This window comes from Lagopus leucura, unplaced genomic scaffold, assembly GCF_019238085.1.
Source record: "Lagopus leucura isolate 7727_CA_CO unplaced genomic scaffold, USGS_WTPT01 Super-Scaffold_100002, whole genome shotgun sequence".
Taxonomy (NCBI): domain Eukaryota; kingdom Metazoa; phylum Chordata; class Aves; order Galliformes; family Phasianidae; genus Lagopus; species Lagopus leucura.
In genome coordinates, this window is record NW_024962263.1 from 83,642,121 (window position 1) to 83,659,330 (window position 17,210).

A 17,210-nucleotide genomic window follows, 5' to 3' on the forward strand; every position below is an offset into this window, starting at 1 on the left:
AGGAAAGGAAAGGAAAGGAAAGGAAAGGAAAGGAATAAAGGGAAAAGGAAAAAGGAAAGGAAAAAAAAAGAAGAAGAAGTAAGGAAAGGAAAAATGAAAAAGGAAAAGTGCAGAAGTGCCTGTGAGTTGAGTTCATCTCTGCTCAGCATCCAGGTGAATTTGCACACAAAACTGTGGGTTTCTCTTTTTGTTTGCTTGTTTATTTTCTTTTATTGCTACTATTCTTATTGTGGAGCAAAACAAGGAGGAAAAGGTGATCCAGTGCTGCCCGGAGCAGCCAGAATCAGGCTGCTAGGGGAGCAGGTTGGAGCGGAGAGGCGGGCGGCGGTACACGGCGGTGCCGGGAGCGGGGCTGGAGTCATGCCGAGCCGTGCAGGGACCGGGGCTGGCAGAAGGACCGGGGCCGGGAGCAGACATTGCCGGCCGCTCCCCTCAGGTGCGGTGCCGCTGCCAGCGCTGCCTCCGGGCAGTTTTATTTCTCGCTGCCGGGGTAAGAGCGGTCGCGTTTAGGAAAATGACGGCCAAGGCAGGGAGGTGGTGCGTGCGGGGAGTGTCTGTTCCCAACGGGAGAGCCGGGAACAGTCCCAGTCCCCGGAGGCTTTGAGGAGCGGTGGGTAACCCGAAAGAGGTGCAGAGTGTGGGTGCCAGCGACACGCTTGAGGCTGTGGCATTCCCTGAGACAGCCACGTGTAAGGCAGTGTTTGAGCATCGCTTCTGCTCGCAGGGGGGTGAAATGAACTGCTTTGCACGGGGGGGATTTGTCTTTGTAGGGCTGCTGGCACCAGCGGTCGTGGGGTTTGTAGAGAGATGAAGTGGGGCATTACAGCGAGAAAGCAGCACGCGTGGTGTGGTGAAACGCACCTGTGTGCAGGCAGATGGCAGACGATAAGTCCTGCTTGAATGTGGAGATAGGCTGATATGGTGCCTCTTCAAAACAGAAAAAAAAACCCTCCAAACCAACGATCACAAAACTAGTAACAAAATGCACCCCTCTGTCTCTCAGAGGTAATAATCAACTCTGATTTTGTTGAGCAAGCAAAAAGTCACATGAACAGAACAGGAGACACCAACTCCTCCCTCTCCCCTCCAGCAGTGTTATTACAGGAGATGTGTGTGAGTGCCTTGGAAATCTCATAGTGGCTATCCCAGGCTCCCTGATATCAAAGCTGTTTGTCAGAAAAGCAGCTGTAGCATGAAAGTATGCGTGAGTGCATGCAGACACATGCGTCTGCTATGGGGATGAATGAGTGGGTGAAATCTGAATAGTTCTGGCGATGTATTTGGTCTAAAGAGTATCTAAAAAAGAGTTGAAAGAATATAAAAAAATAGTCTAAAAGAGTCATGGTTCTGGACTGTTTCCAGTTCAAGCTATCAAACTATCTGTGCTGGTGGAACTCCATCTCTTCGAAGTATCCCAGGGCATTGCCATCTCCTGAACCAAGATGTGGAGTTGGACCCTAGGAGCTTGTGCCATCTTTAGAAAGAAAGCTCCAGTGAGGAGCTGGCTTTCTGTGGACCTTCTCCACACCTGAGCTGCTGTGGGATGGAAGTAGTAAGCTGCTGAAGGAGAGATTTGTGGTTGTTATACAAAAGGTGATGAGAGAATGGGGGTGACTAGTGTGACAATGCAGAGAGATGATACACGTAGGGCAGAGCAACTGGGAAGGAGAATTAGTCTGTGCAGTATTTATAGGATTTTTGAGGGAAGATCAGGCGTGATCTGGTCTGCTTAAGAGATGTTAAACAGTAAAATAGATATTGCAAGTGATATAAGATATTATAAATATTTATCTGTCATGACCACCTTGCTCATGAGAGATATCTCTTGCTCAAGGAGATGTCTAATAGAATCATAGAGTACCCCAAGTTGAAAGGGATCCCTGAGGATCACTGAATCCAACTCCTGGCTCACCACAGGACCACCCAAAAATCAGATACTTTGTCCAAATTCTCCTTGAACTCTGTTAACTTGGGGCTGTGACACTTCCCTAGGCAACCTGTTCCATGCCCACTGACTTCTGGTGAAGAACCTTTTCTAGAATATATATATATGGGCTTCTTGCCAGTAGAAAAGGAGAGGAGGTTAATATGAGAAGAACAGGTATGTCTTCAAAAGGCAGCTCTCAGGTCCTGCAGGAGACACCCTCATCTCAGTGCTGCATTCAGCCACAGGTGGTCACTGAGTTTGTAAAATGTTTTATTGATAAGGTTTTGTACTGGGACCTAACTGTATGGGTTAAGGGTTTGGTGGCTCTGGGCAGCCTGGTCTAGTAGTTGATGACCCTGTCTGTGGCAGGGGGGTTGAAACTAGATGATCTTTGAGGTCCTTTTCAACCCAGGCCATTCTATGATTCTATGATTCTATGAAATAGCAGAGTGTAATTAGAACTTCAGGTGTATCTTTTCAGATGTCTTAAAATGTTTTTCATACATATAAGGGCAGAGACCATGGGAGCCCAAGTCCCATCAGCTTTGCTGAGATTCCTCAGTGCCTGAGTCATTTCTGCAGCAAGAGCTTTAGTTCTGGGTGCGATGGCCCCTTTCAGTTCTGTGTACAGAGGAATCAGAGCTGGGATCTTCTGCTTCTTGTCCTCTTGATTTGGCAGATAGGAGATCCCTTATTCAGATGGGACAAAAATTCCCAGAGCAAGGTGATGGTTAGCAAAGCAATTCTGCACTTTTTAGAAAACTGGGGAATTATATAGGAAGAAGGACAAGAAGGGTTTTTCTAAAATCCCCAGTGTGAAGGAGGGGAATGGGTGGTGTGTAGACAAGGAGTGAGTGCAGTCCCACATCCAGCTCCCCTGCACTGAAAAGGGACAACTACAGCTCTATCAGGTTGCTCAGGGCCCCGTGCAGCCTGGTCTTCAGTGTCCCCAGGAGCAGGGCATCCACCACCTCTCTAGGCAACCTGCTCCAGTGCTTCATCACCCTCACTGTAAAAAGTTTTTGCCCTATATCCAGACTAAATCTCCCCCTTTTTTTTTTAATTTGAAACCATTTCTGCATGTCCTGTCACAACAGACCCTGCTGAAAGTCTGTCCCCTTCTTTCTTATAGCCCCCTTTCAATACTGAAATGTCACTATCAGTTCTTTCAGTGGTGCTGGTAACAGCAGGTCAGATGGCAGAGTGGTACTGCTCTTCATTATATCATCTAGTGGGCAGGTTTCACACTTTTTATTTGATGTGATGGCAGACATGACACATAAACACCAGACTTTTGGCTTAGTGGGTGGAAAGGAGAAGAGAGATGTTCAAATATGATTTTACAGCCTCTTTTGTGAGCAGCAATTTCATTAGCTGGTCACTGATTACAACCTGAATTCAGAGCTGCCTAAGGCTGTGTGGAAGGTGGTTTGAGAACTGTAATGTGTGGTTTTTCCTTCTTTTTATAAGATTTATTGGCACAGATGTGAGCCAAGAAATTCATTTGCAAAATATTTGGATATGGTGGCAGGAAAAAATTATTACATTTCTCTGTGATCTTCCAGAAGAAACCACATTCTGACCAAGTTTGAACCAAAAAAAAAAAAAAAAAAGAAAGAAAGAAAAAGAAAAATCTAGAGGTTGATTTATTAATTTATCTATCTGTTTTGCTAGCATCTCACATATAGTTTAGAACAAAAGACACCTTTATCCTTGCCTGCAAAATCCCATGGCTCTCTGAGAGAAGTGAGCTGAGGTTTTTCTACTGAGTGCCCTGTAATGGAAGGGTGCAAACTTGCAACATGGATAATGTCGCATGGATAATCTCAAGCAGCATAGATTCAAGGTTCATAGTACTTCTCCCTCTAACCTTCCCACCATTCCCTGTTGCATATACTTAGCAAAGAGAAGCTGACTGTGGTCCTTAGAAGCATAGTTTCATCCTCCACTTCCATACATTACAGATGTCAATTGAAGTTACTCTGATTAGAGCAGCAAAAGAGCCAGCTGTGAGTATCTTATGGCTCAGCACTGGTAGATGTCATTCCTGCGTGTATGGCTGCACCACACGTAGACTCTCCTAAATCTGTTTTATTCAGCAGCACCCCTTGCAAATCCTTACACATAACAAAATTATTGCCATTTTTAAAGCAGCACACTGAAGGCAGAACTGAATGGTGCTTCAAATGGCTTTGAGGTCCAGACCCAAATCTGAGACTGCTTCATGTGTCAGCATTTCTGCCTCCCATGTGAGTACTCCTCTGGCAGGGATTCTCAGGGGAAAGGCATTAGTTAATGATAATAGCTGTGGGCTTTAGCAGAAGTATGAGATTCCCATGGTTGTGTTGGGTGTTCTTTGAAAGAGTTGTGTATGTTTATGTTCTTCTGTTTTCCCAAGGTGCTGGGAAAAGGTCAAAAATTTCAGAAGTCCTCCACGTTTCTATGGGACTTTTGACTTCTTTATTCAGGAGTTGGACTCGATGGTCCTTTCCAACTTGCTTTATTATATGATTCTGTGATTCAGAAGCCCTGGGCTCCCACACTGGGGCACTAGGAGATGCTTTAGTATTGTGTCAACACTCCTCTTTCTGAGAACTGCTCTTTTTTGGATGGCCTCAGTGTCCCAGCGGGGTCTTAAGCATTCCTGTCTGTACAGCCTTGGCTCTCATGTGTGAGTGGAAATGAAATGAAACTGTTTTTTTTTAAAAAGAAAGAAGTACTGCTGTGCATGAGGACATTGGCAGATGTGACCTGGAAGAAGCTGAATACCCACAGCTTCAACTCAATATACTTTTGGGTATCCAACCTGTCAATGTCTCAAGCTGGGGATCAGAAATCAGGGGAAGTTTTCTTTTCTCTTTTCAAACTTGAGTTTGTCCCTGGGAGAAACAGGTAAGCACCTTAGATTAAGATGTCCTCCTGACTTTCCATTTGCTTTCTTATAATATATCTCAACCTCTGTCAATCTTAAGATGCTTATGTTAAACACAACATTTTATGTCTCTATTAAGTAGAAATTTTGACTGATAGCTGCCAGTGTGGCAGTGAACAAGCCTAAGAAGTCAAACAAAGTCTACCCACTTATTTTCCTGTACATAGCAAGAAATAAACTCTATATCTCTGGCTTGGGCTCGTAGCACCCAAATTTTCCCATCAGTGCCTCTTCTAAGCTTTATCCTGCCCAGAAGTTGCTGCATCCTGATACAGGCTACCTTCAGTCTTTCACTGCTCAATGCTGGCTGGCAGGAGATCACAGAATTTTGTTTTTACAGATGTGTTCCCCGGTTGAGGGTCTCTGAGTCTGCTGCTTTAGCAGATATGTGCAGATGTTCCTCTGTGCTGTTCTAGGATTGCTAGCTGTGGGAAGGATCACTAATTCTCCTGCAAACTAGTGGTCTCCCAGCTCTAGGTGGTACCTCCACTGGTCCCTGTTTTTCTGTGCATCCATACTGAAAACCTATGTTTTTCTCTCCTGACTGTTGCTTATTCTGGCATCCTGGGTGAATCTTCTAGAGTTCTCTTAATCCCTTGTGACTTCTAATAGACTGGGCTTTGATTTATAATCCTTGCTCTAGGCTAGGTATGGGAAAGTAGTAGGAAGAAAATGCATTTTTACCTCTCTGGGGTGCCAACAGCTGGCTCTGCTGTATGCGTAATTCTTCTTGTGGATGGGGAAGGAAAAGAGCCTTTAGGCTGAAACAGCTGTTGAAGAAGATAACATTTAAGCTAAGCTTTGCAGCACAGCTTGAATAATGAAATTCTAATACTTGGGTTGCTAATGCATTCCAGAACTGTGTGGTCATCTCTGTGTTCCACTTCTCTTTCTCAATAGCTCCCATGTTGTTCTGTTTTATTATTCTGGGTCTGTCATTCTACTTAACCTAGAAAGCAAATGAGAGATGACCAAGTTGGAAGGCCAAGTTTCATGAACTCCAGGACGGCTTTTGTTGAGCCCAAAGGGAAACCTGAGAAGTACTTGCAGAAATAATTGTGGGTTCATCCATCCATCCATCCATGGGGGGTTGTGAATCAGCTGAGCATACCTGGATCCTGATGTTGCTGAACATGCATGCAGCTAGAACCTTGCTGTAACAGAGCAATTCCAGACCTTCTCCTGAGACTTTGCCTTCTTGCAGATTTGGAAGAAAAGATATCTCATGCTTGGTGATGGAGCAGAATAGCAAGGTATCTTGGTCCAGCATTTCTTTGATGTTTTTGATTTCTTTGATGAACAAAACTCTCAATACTAGTACTGCTTTTGTTGTTTTAATACCTTTCTATTAGAGCTGAATCAAATTCCTTCTGTTCAGTTTATCATCACTGATATTTAGGGTGCATCTGTTCTTTCCCTTTTTGGCATACTAAATATCTGTCCAGTGCAATACTTCCAAGTGAATACGAAGCATTAGTTTGATTATTCTGTCTCCAGCATGCAACACTAACTCAACCGAGTCAGTAGCATTAAATACAGAAACATGGAACTACCATACGTAGCACCCATATAAAAGAATCATCAAATTACAAAGGTTGGAAAAGACCTCCAAGGCCATCCAGTCCAACTGTCCATCTATCACCAAGATTTCCAACAAACCATGTCACTCAGTAAAACATCTAAATGTTTCTTGAACACCTCCAGGGAAAGCAACTCAACCCTTCATGGGCAGCTCATTCCAGTGCCTGACTGCTCTTTTGGAGAAGTAGTATTTCCTAACATCCAATCTGAAGCCATTCCCTCTAGTCCTTGGTGTCATCTGTGAACTTACTGAGGGTGCACTCTATGCCCTCATCCAGGTCATCAATAAAGATAGGAATAGGACATACCCCAATACCAACTCCTGGGGAGCACCACTCATGACCAGTCACCAGCTGGATTTAACTCCTTTCACCACCACTCTTTGGGCCTGGCCCTCCAGCCAGTTCTTTACACAGCAAAGAGTGTACCTTTCAATGCCACGGGCTGCCAGCTTCTCCAGAATGGTGTGGGAGATATTGTCAAAGGCTTTGCTCAAGTCTAGCTAGACTACGTCAACAGCCTTTCCCTCATCCACCAGGAAGGTCACTAGATCATAGATGGATGTCATCTTGGTCAAGCAAGACTCGCCTTTCATGAACCCATCTTGGCTGGGCCTGATCCCCTGGTTTTCCCACACATGTTATGTGATTCCTCCCTCAAGATGATCCGCTCCATAAGCTTTCCTGGAACCAAGGACAGGCTGACAGGCCTGTAGTTCCCCAGATCCTCCTTACAACCCTTCTTGTAGATGGGAAGCCTCCAATCTTCTGGGACCTGTCCGGTTGACCAGGAACAGTGATAGATGGTGGAAAACAGCTTGGCAGTCACCTCCACTAGCACTCTCAAAAATGTAATGGAAAGAACCATATGTAATGGAAAGAACATAGTAAAGTCAACAGTAGTAAAGAACTTCTGTACAACACTTGACACAAAACTTGCTGCTGCCACCAAGGGCAATGCAACCCACATAGACTTTGACCAAAATAGCTCTGGATGACACAGGGATTTTTTCTTCTGTGTTAGAAGGTAGCAATTTTTTGAACTGTATGTATGCTATAGAATTGTCTCTTTGCTACAATTTGCAAATTCAACTGAAACTTCTGTGTGGTTTGAAATTTATGATTCCTTTCTGTGCTCTACAGCTTTCCAGAGTACCATCCTGTTTTGGTTTTGGTATTTTCTAATTGAAGATTTTGAGTAACAGCCAATAGTAGGAGTGGACAATTACTTCTTTCTCTCCTTGAATTTTCCTCATCTCCCTGAAATTATGCTTGGCCTGTGACAGGGTGATCACAGAGAAAAGAAGGAAGCACGATTTTGCTTAAAAGCAGTTTGATGCCTTTTGCTTGCAGCCTAGAAAGCCAACAGTATCCTGGGCTGCATCAGTAGATGGGTGGCCAACAAGGTGAGGAAGCAGATTGTATCCCTCTGTTCTGTCTTTGTGAGGTCTGGACTACTATGTCCAAGCCTGGGGCACCCAGCACAAGAAAGATGTTGAGCTGCTGGAGTGGGTCTAGCAGAAGGCCACAAAGATGTCAAAGTGATGGAGCACCTTTCCTATGAGGATAAGTTGAGGGCATTGGTCTTACTTAGCCATGGAGAAGAGGAGGTTCTGGGGAAATTTCATTGTGGCCTTCCTGTACTTGGGAGGAGCTTACAAGGTGGAGAGGACAGACTTTTTACATGGTCTGATAGTGATACAACAAGGGGGAATGACTTTAACCTGAAAAAGGATAAATTTAAGTTAGATGTTAGGAAGAAAGTATTTACTCAGGGAGGTGAGGCACTGGCACAGGCTGCCCAGAGAAGCTGTGGATGGCCCATCCCTGGAGGCATTCAAGACCAGGTTAAATTGGGCTGTGGGCAGCCTGATCTGTAGGGTAGCAATCCTGCCCATGGCAGGTGTTTTGAGCTTGATTATCTTTAAAGCCCCTTCCAACCTAAGCCATTCATGATTCTGTGTGATTATATATGATTCTATGATTCTTTTGGGGACAACATTAAACACCCAGAACAGTGACTCCACTGAGCTTGTCTCTGTTCAAGATGAGACTGTCTGTTTTGCACCGGGCAGACATTCATAGAATCACAGACTGATAAAATCATCCAGTTTGAAAAAGACCTTCAGGATTATCTTATACCAAGTCTCTGCATTCAGGCTGGTAGCTTTGCCCTGAAATTCTGACAGTATCTCAAAGCATCTCCTGGTTGTGTTATAAACAGTTGTCACTGCCATGTCTGCTAAATGCTGTCCTTTGCATGCTTATATTTGTGGTGCAAGAGGTTCCTCTGTGTTTTTTTTTTTTTGGACTTGTGGATCTTGCTTCCTGGGTTTTGAAGCCCACCAAAACATTCCTTCATATGTACAATAACTAAGTAGGCTATATTTCACATTTATGATCACCAGTTTATATCTGCTTTGACAAAAGGAAACTTCTGTTTTTGGGCTGATAAGAAGGCAGAGACATCAAAATCCATCTGGAGGAAATTAAGCACTCTCTCGAATGGCTGGCACATGTACTTGGCTGCCTGCAGGCAACCAAGTCTTTGGTTTTGGAGTAACAGCTGGGTCATTTTATCTCTTTAGCAAGGAAGGACCAAACCACAAAAACTGCAGCCAGTGCTGAGAATCTTCAAGTGGATTATGCTATAAAACTCTTCAGTTACATTTTTAAGAAAAAAAAAAAAAAAAAAAAAGGAAAATAAATTAGGGAAGTATGCATTTTCCATTAACTAGTTTGGTCACTCAGCAGGTGATTTATTCAGAAGCACTGCTGGCAGTATTTCCTGCTCTTGGTCTTGGAGGACTAGGTCATACCCACAGCACCTGTGTGTGGGCTGGTAAACGCTGTTATAAGAATATGGGTGCAAATTCAGCCAGCTTTCCTGTTCCAAGTTTGACTTCATCTATTGCAGTCACCATAGTTAAATATATATTGATGTCCCTGATATCTGTCAATGAAGTTCATCTATGAAGATCATTTACTGTTAATGATGTATTCACTATTAATGACAGCTGGACTAGATAATCCCCTAGTGGTCTTTTCCAACCATTATGATTCTACAGTTCTATGATTCTAATCCTCACTGGGTTGTTGGTTTGTTGTTTTGGTTTTTTTTGAGTACCAATTGTACGTCTCTAAAAGCAGACCCTTAACCAAATACTTTTGTGATACACAGCTCTCCATGGGCATCAGAAAGGGGTCAAATGCAAGTAGATGTCATGTCACCAACTCTTGTTTCTGGGGGTCGCTTTACTTGTTTTTAGAGATTTTGCATCAAAAGTGATAATTGGCTTCTTTGGTGCACTGGAGTTCCCCCAAGGGTTGGTGTGACCATATTTGCACAGACAGGTGCATTCCTCGCTCGTCAGAGTTGCCTGGGTGTGGGTGGGCTCCTAAGCTTGCAGTGGAACAATGCACTACTGTCCTGCTTTCATACTCTGATTAGAAACTTCTGCTTCTTCTAGATGGTATGCTGAATTCAGTATGATATATGTATATGCAAAAAATAGACATGTATATTCCCCCTACACACCTGTGTTTTTATGATTTGTGTCAATTATTCCATATGTATCACATAGGCTGTCTGTTGTAGGCTGAGGGGGTGTCTGTGTCATATTTTAACTTATTTTTTTTCCCCTCACCTATATTAAAATGTGTTCCAAGGTATCATCTAGAAGGCTGGAATGTTTGATTAGAGGAATGAATTGATATGACAGCAGCACAGTTAGGGTTTCTTTAAAACCTCTCCATCCTCGATGCTTCCACCATTTGAAAGAGGGTTAGTTGGAGACTTCCATCTGTCCCATTCCCTGTGTGATCACATACCTGTCAATGTGCTGATCGTGCTTTTATTGCTCACCCTGTAACACAGAGGGGAAACTCGCTTAGAAAAACCACCGGGAGCTGCGCAGATATAAATATTTGGGCTTAACACCACATCTCCCTCCACATGCGCTCCCCAAACGCGTTATTTGGGACACGAGGCGTGCATGGGGAGAAACCCCAGCCGAGGAGTTCGAGCGGGAGGAGCAGGAGAGCTCCGAGCCCTGACATCTGTGCACCAACACTGCCCTCGTGTGTCGGGGAGCCGGGAGCCCAGCCCTGTGCTCGAAGCTCCCGCTTGGCTTGCAGGGCGCTGTGTGCAGCCGGGACCAGGGCCAGCTTTCCAGAGAGAAGCAAAAATGTCAGTATCCATATCATGAGAAATTAATCTTTTTCCTCCTGGATCCATAGAATGTGTCCTCTCCTTTGTGGGAAAGCAGGAGCTTTATCCGCGAAGATCTGAAATGTTTTTACCAGTTTATGTTTTTTAGGGTGGGAGAAATAGCGGTAGTTTCCTGGAGTGGTTTGGTGGTTTTTTTTTTTTTTTCCTGGAAGATGTGAGGGTGCTAATGGGCATGGCAAAGTCTAAAGCACTTTCTACTTGCGACATGCTAAGGCACTTCATTGGAACCCACCAGTTGGTGGGCTGGGGTGGAGCTACGGCAGTACGTGTGACTGGAAAAAAGGTTTTTTTTTATAGAATCATAGAATTGTTAAGGTTGGAAAGGCCTTCAAGATCATCTAGTCTAACCATCAGCCTATGCCTGTGACCATCCCAGACCATAGCGTTCAGTGCCACATCTACACTTTCTTTTACACCTCCAGGAACAGTGACTCCCCCACCTCCTTGGGCAGCCCATTCCAGTGCTTGACCACTGTTTTCCTAATGTCCAACCTGAACTTCCCCTGGCACAACTTGAGGCTGTTATCTCTCATCCTGTTACTGTCATCTGGGAGAAGAAGCCAACCCCCACCTCATCACAACCTCCTTCCAGGTAGTTGTAGATAGCAATAAGGCCTCCCTTGAGCCTCCTCTTCTCCAGACTGAACAATCTCAGTTCCCTCAGCTGCTCCACATAAGACCTGAGCTCCAGATCCTTCGCAGTTTCATTGACCTTCTTTGGACACAGTTCAACATCTTTGTTCTAGAGCCCAAATGAACACAGTACTCAAGGTGCGACCTCAAGCTGTTGTTATTTTTGGTTTTATGTCATTTATAGCTTTAAGAGATCACTGGAATTCTGGGGAATTTTTCCACCTACGTTCTTTTTACTTGAGTCCCTGTAGGTATCTCAGTGTCTGAGTCATGCGTGAGGGACTCTTACATCGCATTGCATCAGCACAGCAAGTTGTAAACTGCTGATCACCAATGATCTGTTGGAGCTGGAGGTGCTGGAGAGGTGAGAGATTCATGCCCTTTGCAAGCATTGGGTGCATGTGAGGGCTGAAAGATAGAACACAAAATAAGTGACTGCTGAGCAGCCAGCAACATACGAGAACTAGCTCAGTGGAACAACTTCTTTTTTGCATCCAGTAAGAACTAAACAACTTGGTTTGTTATCTGTGTGTAGGAGGAGGGATCATGGTATGGTTACAGTGGGGGAACAAGAAATCTAGTTGCTATTTTTGGATCTGCCACAGACATCCTGTCTGCCTTCAGGACAGTCACTTCATCTCTTGGGCCAGAGATTAAACGTGGTTATTTGATACTTTCCTCCTTGCAAAAGATGATGCTTTTCACCCTGAACATTCTGCTCCTTGAAGCAGAATGTGTCACGCTCTTCTTGGCCTTGCAAATGCAATGTATGTGTTTCCATCCACAGAGCTGACGCCATTGAGTCTATCAGCATGCACTGCTTTCACCAGCTGTTCCTTGTTCTTTCTCTCACATCTGGAATACCAAAGCCTTATGTTTCAGTTCTCCTTCCACTGACTTCTGGGGCATCAGGATTCATTCTCCAGCACAATACATAATTTTCCTATGTGAATAACTTCACTCTTTTTTTTTTTTTTTTTTTTTTTTCATGATTTGATGCCAAGAGTTGTTCTAATTTCCCCACTTGTAGTTTACACTGTATTTAATTTGAAAGCAATAGTTTTGTCCCTAAAGCTTTGTACGAGCCAAGGGCAAATCTATGGGTCTCTGGTTTCCTTTTTTCCATCCCCATTTGCAGTGTGGCAGCTTTCCTTTGTTGGGGGTGGGAGAGAAGGTACAGATGCATTTGGGGGATTTCTGTTGCATATTAAAACAGAATCTGAGCTTCAAATGTGTCTGGAATAGTGTTTGTCATGCAAAGCCCATGCTGACTTGAGAGCTGGCTCCATCCACTTCTGAACCTCCCTCCTCCTCCTTGCCTGAGTTTGCTCCTTTTGCTGCTTCTGGGCCAATTCTTCAGGAACAGTCTGTTCCCCTCACCACCCCCTCCTCCTGGTTCATAGCATGTGGGATAAGATGCTGTTTTCAGCCATCACTGCTGACTGCTGTTCTGCAGTGGTTCTTGGGACTGCAATGGATCTGTGGGTTCTGGAGGATGGAAAGCTGAACATGAGCCAGCAGTTTGCACTCACAGACTGGAAAGCCAATAGTATGCTGGGCTGCATCAGAAGAGGGGTGGCCAGCAGGGAGAGGGAGGTTACTGTCCCCCTCTACTCTGCCCTTGTGAGGTCCCATCTGGAGTACTGCATCCAGTAATGTACTGATGCCTCCAATACAGAAAGGATGCAGAGATGTTGGAGCAGGTCCAGAGGAGGGCCACAAAAGTGGTCAGAGGTCTGGAGCCCCTCTCCTGTGAAAACAGTGAGGTAGTTGGTCTTGTTCAGCCTGGAGAAGGCTCTGAGAGATCTTGCTGTGACCTTCCAGTACTTGAAGAAAGTTTGTAAGCAGGAGAGGGACTGACTTTTTTCATAGGCAGAAAGTGGATAATGAGGAATGGCTTTAAAAAAGGAGAAATTTAAGTTAGGTGTTAGGAGGAAATACTTTATTCAGAGGGTGGTGGCACTGACATAGGCTGCCCAGAGAAGCTGTGGATGCCCTATCCCTGGAGACATTCCAGGCCAGGTTCACTGGGGCCCTGAGCAGCCTGATCTGGTGGGTGGCAGCCCTGTCTATGGCAGGGGATTGGCACTGGATTGACATTAAGGTCCCTTCCAATCTAAGCAATTCTAGCATTCTAGGATTCTAGGTTTCAAAATATGTCTGAAAGGACTCCATGTTGTTAATTCCACGTTGTGGGTATGGAGGATGCACTGTCTTCCACTGTTACTGTGTGGGGCTGGCTAATGCACTGAGAAGAAGATGTGGTTCTCCTATCCATATAACCACATCCTCAACCAGCATCTTCTTGATAAAAATAATGGCAGGAAATGGGCAAATGCCTGCTGCAAAACTAGACTGCAGTGCACTGGTCCTGCAGACGTACATAAGGGTGCAAACTGCTTTATGCAATTTTTGTAGGCCAAATCTTGTAGGGCTTGTTTTCAGTATGGGAAAGAATTACACTACTCATGAGCAAGGAGCCAAAGGAAGGAGAATCCTTCTTATACCAGGTCCATAGGATTCTAAATATGGAACTCTGTGGAAATCCAGGCCAGTACAGACAAGATGTAGAGAGCTTGTCCAAAGCAGAGGAAACTTGATAGCTGTGAGAGAACAGTACTGTTTTAAGACTAAATTCCAAGTTTTCTTTAAAGAAGCAGAGAAAATCTCAGATCATCTGTGGAAAGGAACTCTGAACCATGCAGCCAAAGCACTGTTTTGGAAGAAAACCATTATTTTATTCTCTTCTCACCAAAATAGAGTAAAATACATATGAGGCATTTCAATAGTTAGCGTTCTGAATGATTTCAGTGTTGTCAATGTGCCATTTCCCTGACAGTCTTCGCCTGCAGAAAGCTCTTAACTTCAGGAAATTCATTCATCTCTGAAACTTTTTCTGGTCATCTAACTTCCTTTTAGCCTTATTAAAATTGAAGTGGTATACACCAGAGACGTGGTGGATGCTTCACCCCTGTAGACATTCAAGATCAGGCTGGACAGGGCTCTGAGCAACCTGCTCCATCTGGAGGTGTCCCTGTTCACTGCAGAGAAGTTGGGCTAGTTGGCCTTTAAAGGTGCCTGCCTCTCAAATGATTATATGATTCTGTGATTCCTTACAGTTTTAATTAATCTTTAGTCAAACTGCTACTTTTAGCAGTTATCTGATACTATTAAGATCTATGGGATGAAATGATAGATCAAAATTTAACATGAATAGGGTAACCATCCAAGGGAAAAGGAAAAAAAAAAAATCAAACATAAAGCAGACATGGATCTAAGTCACTCTTAAGAATGAAACATAGGACAAAAAAGCAGCAAAGCCTAAACTCAGGCATCCCCCTGCTGTAAAGGTACTGAAAAGCAGACAGCACCTATTCCCTTCAGTTTTGGAGAGTTAATGGTTCTGGGCTCTGCAAATATTGGATGTGAGACCCAGGTCCACAAGGATCAGCCCTAAACTGTTGACCACAGTACAGTTTAGATCCATACATGCATTTTGGTATCTCTGTATTTTTCTGTGCTGTGTATCTGAACCCAAACAGAAAACAATGAGCCTTGGACACTCCTCTGTGGCTGAAAGATAGGCTGAAAAATGGAAGTCAAATTTTAACATTCTAGGGCTTTCAGCTTAGCACACTAGGGGAAAGAGGAGAAAAGAGACCTGGAGGCCTGGCAACATATAGAGATTTATAATCATGGGAGGTCTGGTCCGTACAGCTCTGGTTGCATCTGGCTCAGCTTGACCTCAGGGTCTGGCAGTTACCCTCCAGACAGCAAATTCCCATTGTGTGAGCTTTCTTCAACCTTGAATAGGCTTCATTTCTTGGCTGTGTCCTGGAAAGTGGATGTTGTTGCTGATAGCACTGTGTGGCTGCCAGCACACTAGAGCCAAATCTCCTCCCTCTCAGCACTTTGTTGCTACAGAACTGACACAGTTGGGGTCTTTCTTTTTGTTATGAAATCTCAACTGTTAATCTTCTCAGTGGATTTAGGGAAGAAAAGGACACGTTAAAATTGCACTTTTGACTCCAGGTTCCACTTTTCTGTTGATGCAGCCACGTTTCATACTCACTGGTTTGATAAACAGAATAGTTTTGATCTTCAAATCTTCATAGAATCAGAGAATACCTAAAGTTGGAAGGGTCCATAAGTCCTGGATTCTCTCCTGAAAGCAATTTCCCCCTTTAGTCCCTGTCCAGAGCAGCCTAGCCTTTTTTTTTTTTTTTTTTTTCTTTTTTTCTTTTTCTTTCTTTCACACATCCCACACATTTTCCATCCTTTTGTGATTTAATGCTTTATTCAGAACAAACAAGATTTCCTCTTGCTTTTGATGAAAACGCTCCTCTTCCTTGCATCTCTCACTTTCTGTTGTTGTGTTCATAAAGGAAAAAGTTGTTACGACTTCTAACTTTAATTCCAAGTAATTAAAATTCAATTGATAAATTTCCTGAGTAGTTTCTACAGAAGGAGAAGGGTTATTTTTTTCCTGTAATGGGATGAACTGACTCTTGAATACTTGTACACTACAAAGCTTTGCCCTTCTGATGGAATTGTCATGAAAACACACTTTTATTTTTTATTAAAAACATGGAATTTGGTTTTTTGTTAGGTGCTTGAGAATGTAATTCAGATGAAATTAACTGCAGCATTACAAAAATTAATAATACGGTATTTATGAATAGAAAACTGAATATGAGCCGGCAATGTATGCTTGCAGCCCAGAAAGCCAGTTTTGTTTTGGGCTGTATCAAGAGGTTTAGTTAGCAGGTTGAGATGATCATCCCCCTCTGCTTTGCCCTCACGAGGCCCCATCTGGACAACTGTTTCCAGGTCTGGAGCCACCAATGCGAGGAAATCATGGACCTGTTAGAGTGAGTCCAGAGGAGGGCCGTGAGGAGGATCGGAGTGGGCTGGAGCACCTCTCCTGCAAATACAGGCTGAATGACTAGGGTTGTTCAGCCTATAGAAAGGAAGGCTCCAAACATACTAGCAGCTTTCCAGTATCTAAAGAGGGTCCACAGGAAAGCTGAAGAGAGACTCTTTGTCAGGGAGTACTGTGATAGGACAAAGGGAAGTGGCTTTAGACTTAAAGAGGGAAGATTTAGATTAGATTTTATGAGGACATTCTTTATTCGGAAGTTGGTGAGGCACTGGTACATTTTGCCCTGAGAATTTTATTCAGAAATGTTAAGGAAGGAGGATGCCTCATTCCACTGGTCCACTGTAGTCTCTAAACTATGTGCTTAGTCCTTTCTCTTGTAATGTAAAAATCTTGTCACAGACATGTTAAGATAAATGCATTAAGTACACTCAATTTGCAGTTGCCCCTTTTCTGCTTACAGAACCCATACTCCAAACTATTTCAGTCTTGACTACTATCTAGAAAGGATAATGATTTCCATATTTGTTTACTGATTTCCTCCATCCTCATAGCATTAGCCTTTATAATCATCTGTGTGAAGTGTTTCTGTATACATGTTTTTGCAAGTAATGCTTCTGGTCCACATGTGAACCAGTTAAATTCCTTCAGATAGTCTGTTTTGTTCCATGGATTTACGATACATAAGCTCAACAGAGGTTGGGAAAAGGAGACCTTTAGCTAATACGAGCATAGAATGTTTCATCATTTCTCTAGCTTATGAGTTGTCATATTTTTGATATCTACCTGGTGTGTTTGGGCAACTGTTCTGTGTGGTTCCATACATCTGACCTCATCCTGTGCTGCCAGCTACATTTCTATTGAATTTACTGTCTTCATGTAAAAGTCTTAAGACTTTTTTTTTTTTTTGCTATTGTTCGTTAGATCTTTGCTTTTTAAGGCAGAAGAATAAATGCTCAGAAGTGTGTGCTTCACATTCTGCTGCTTGCTTCTCCTTTGAACATCAAGAATCACTATAGCAAAGAACT

At 43.6% G+C, this 17,210-nt stretch overlaps 1 protein-coding gene across 2 annotated transcripts in view; it reads left to right on the top strand.

Moving 5' to 3' along the window:
* Positions 1 to 17,210, top strand: part of CCN4 (cellular communication network factor 4) — a 37,774-nt gene that overhangs the window by 525 nt on the left and 20,039 nt on the right. The window lies entirely within an intron of this gene.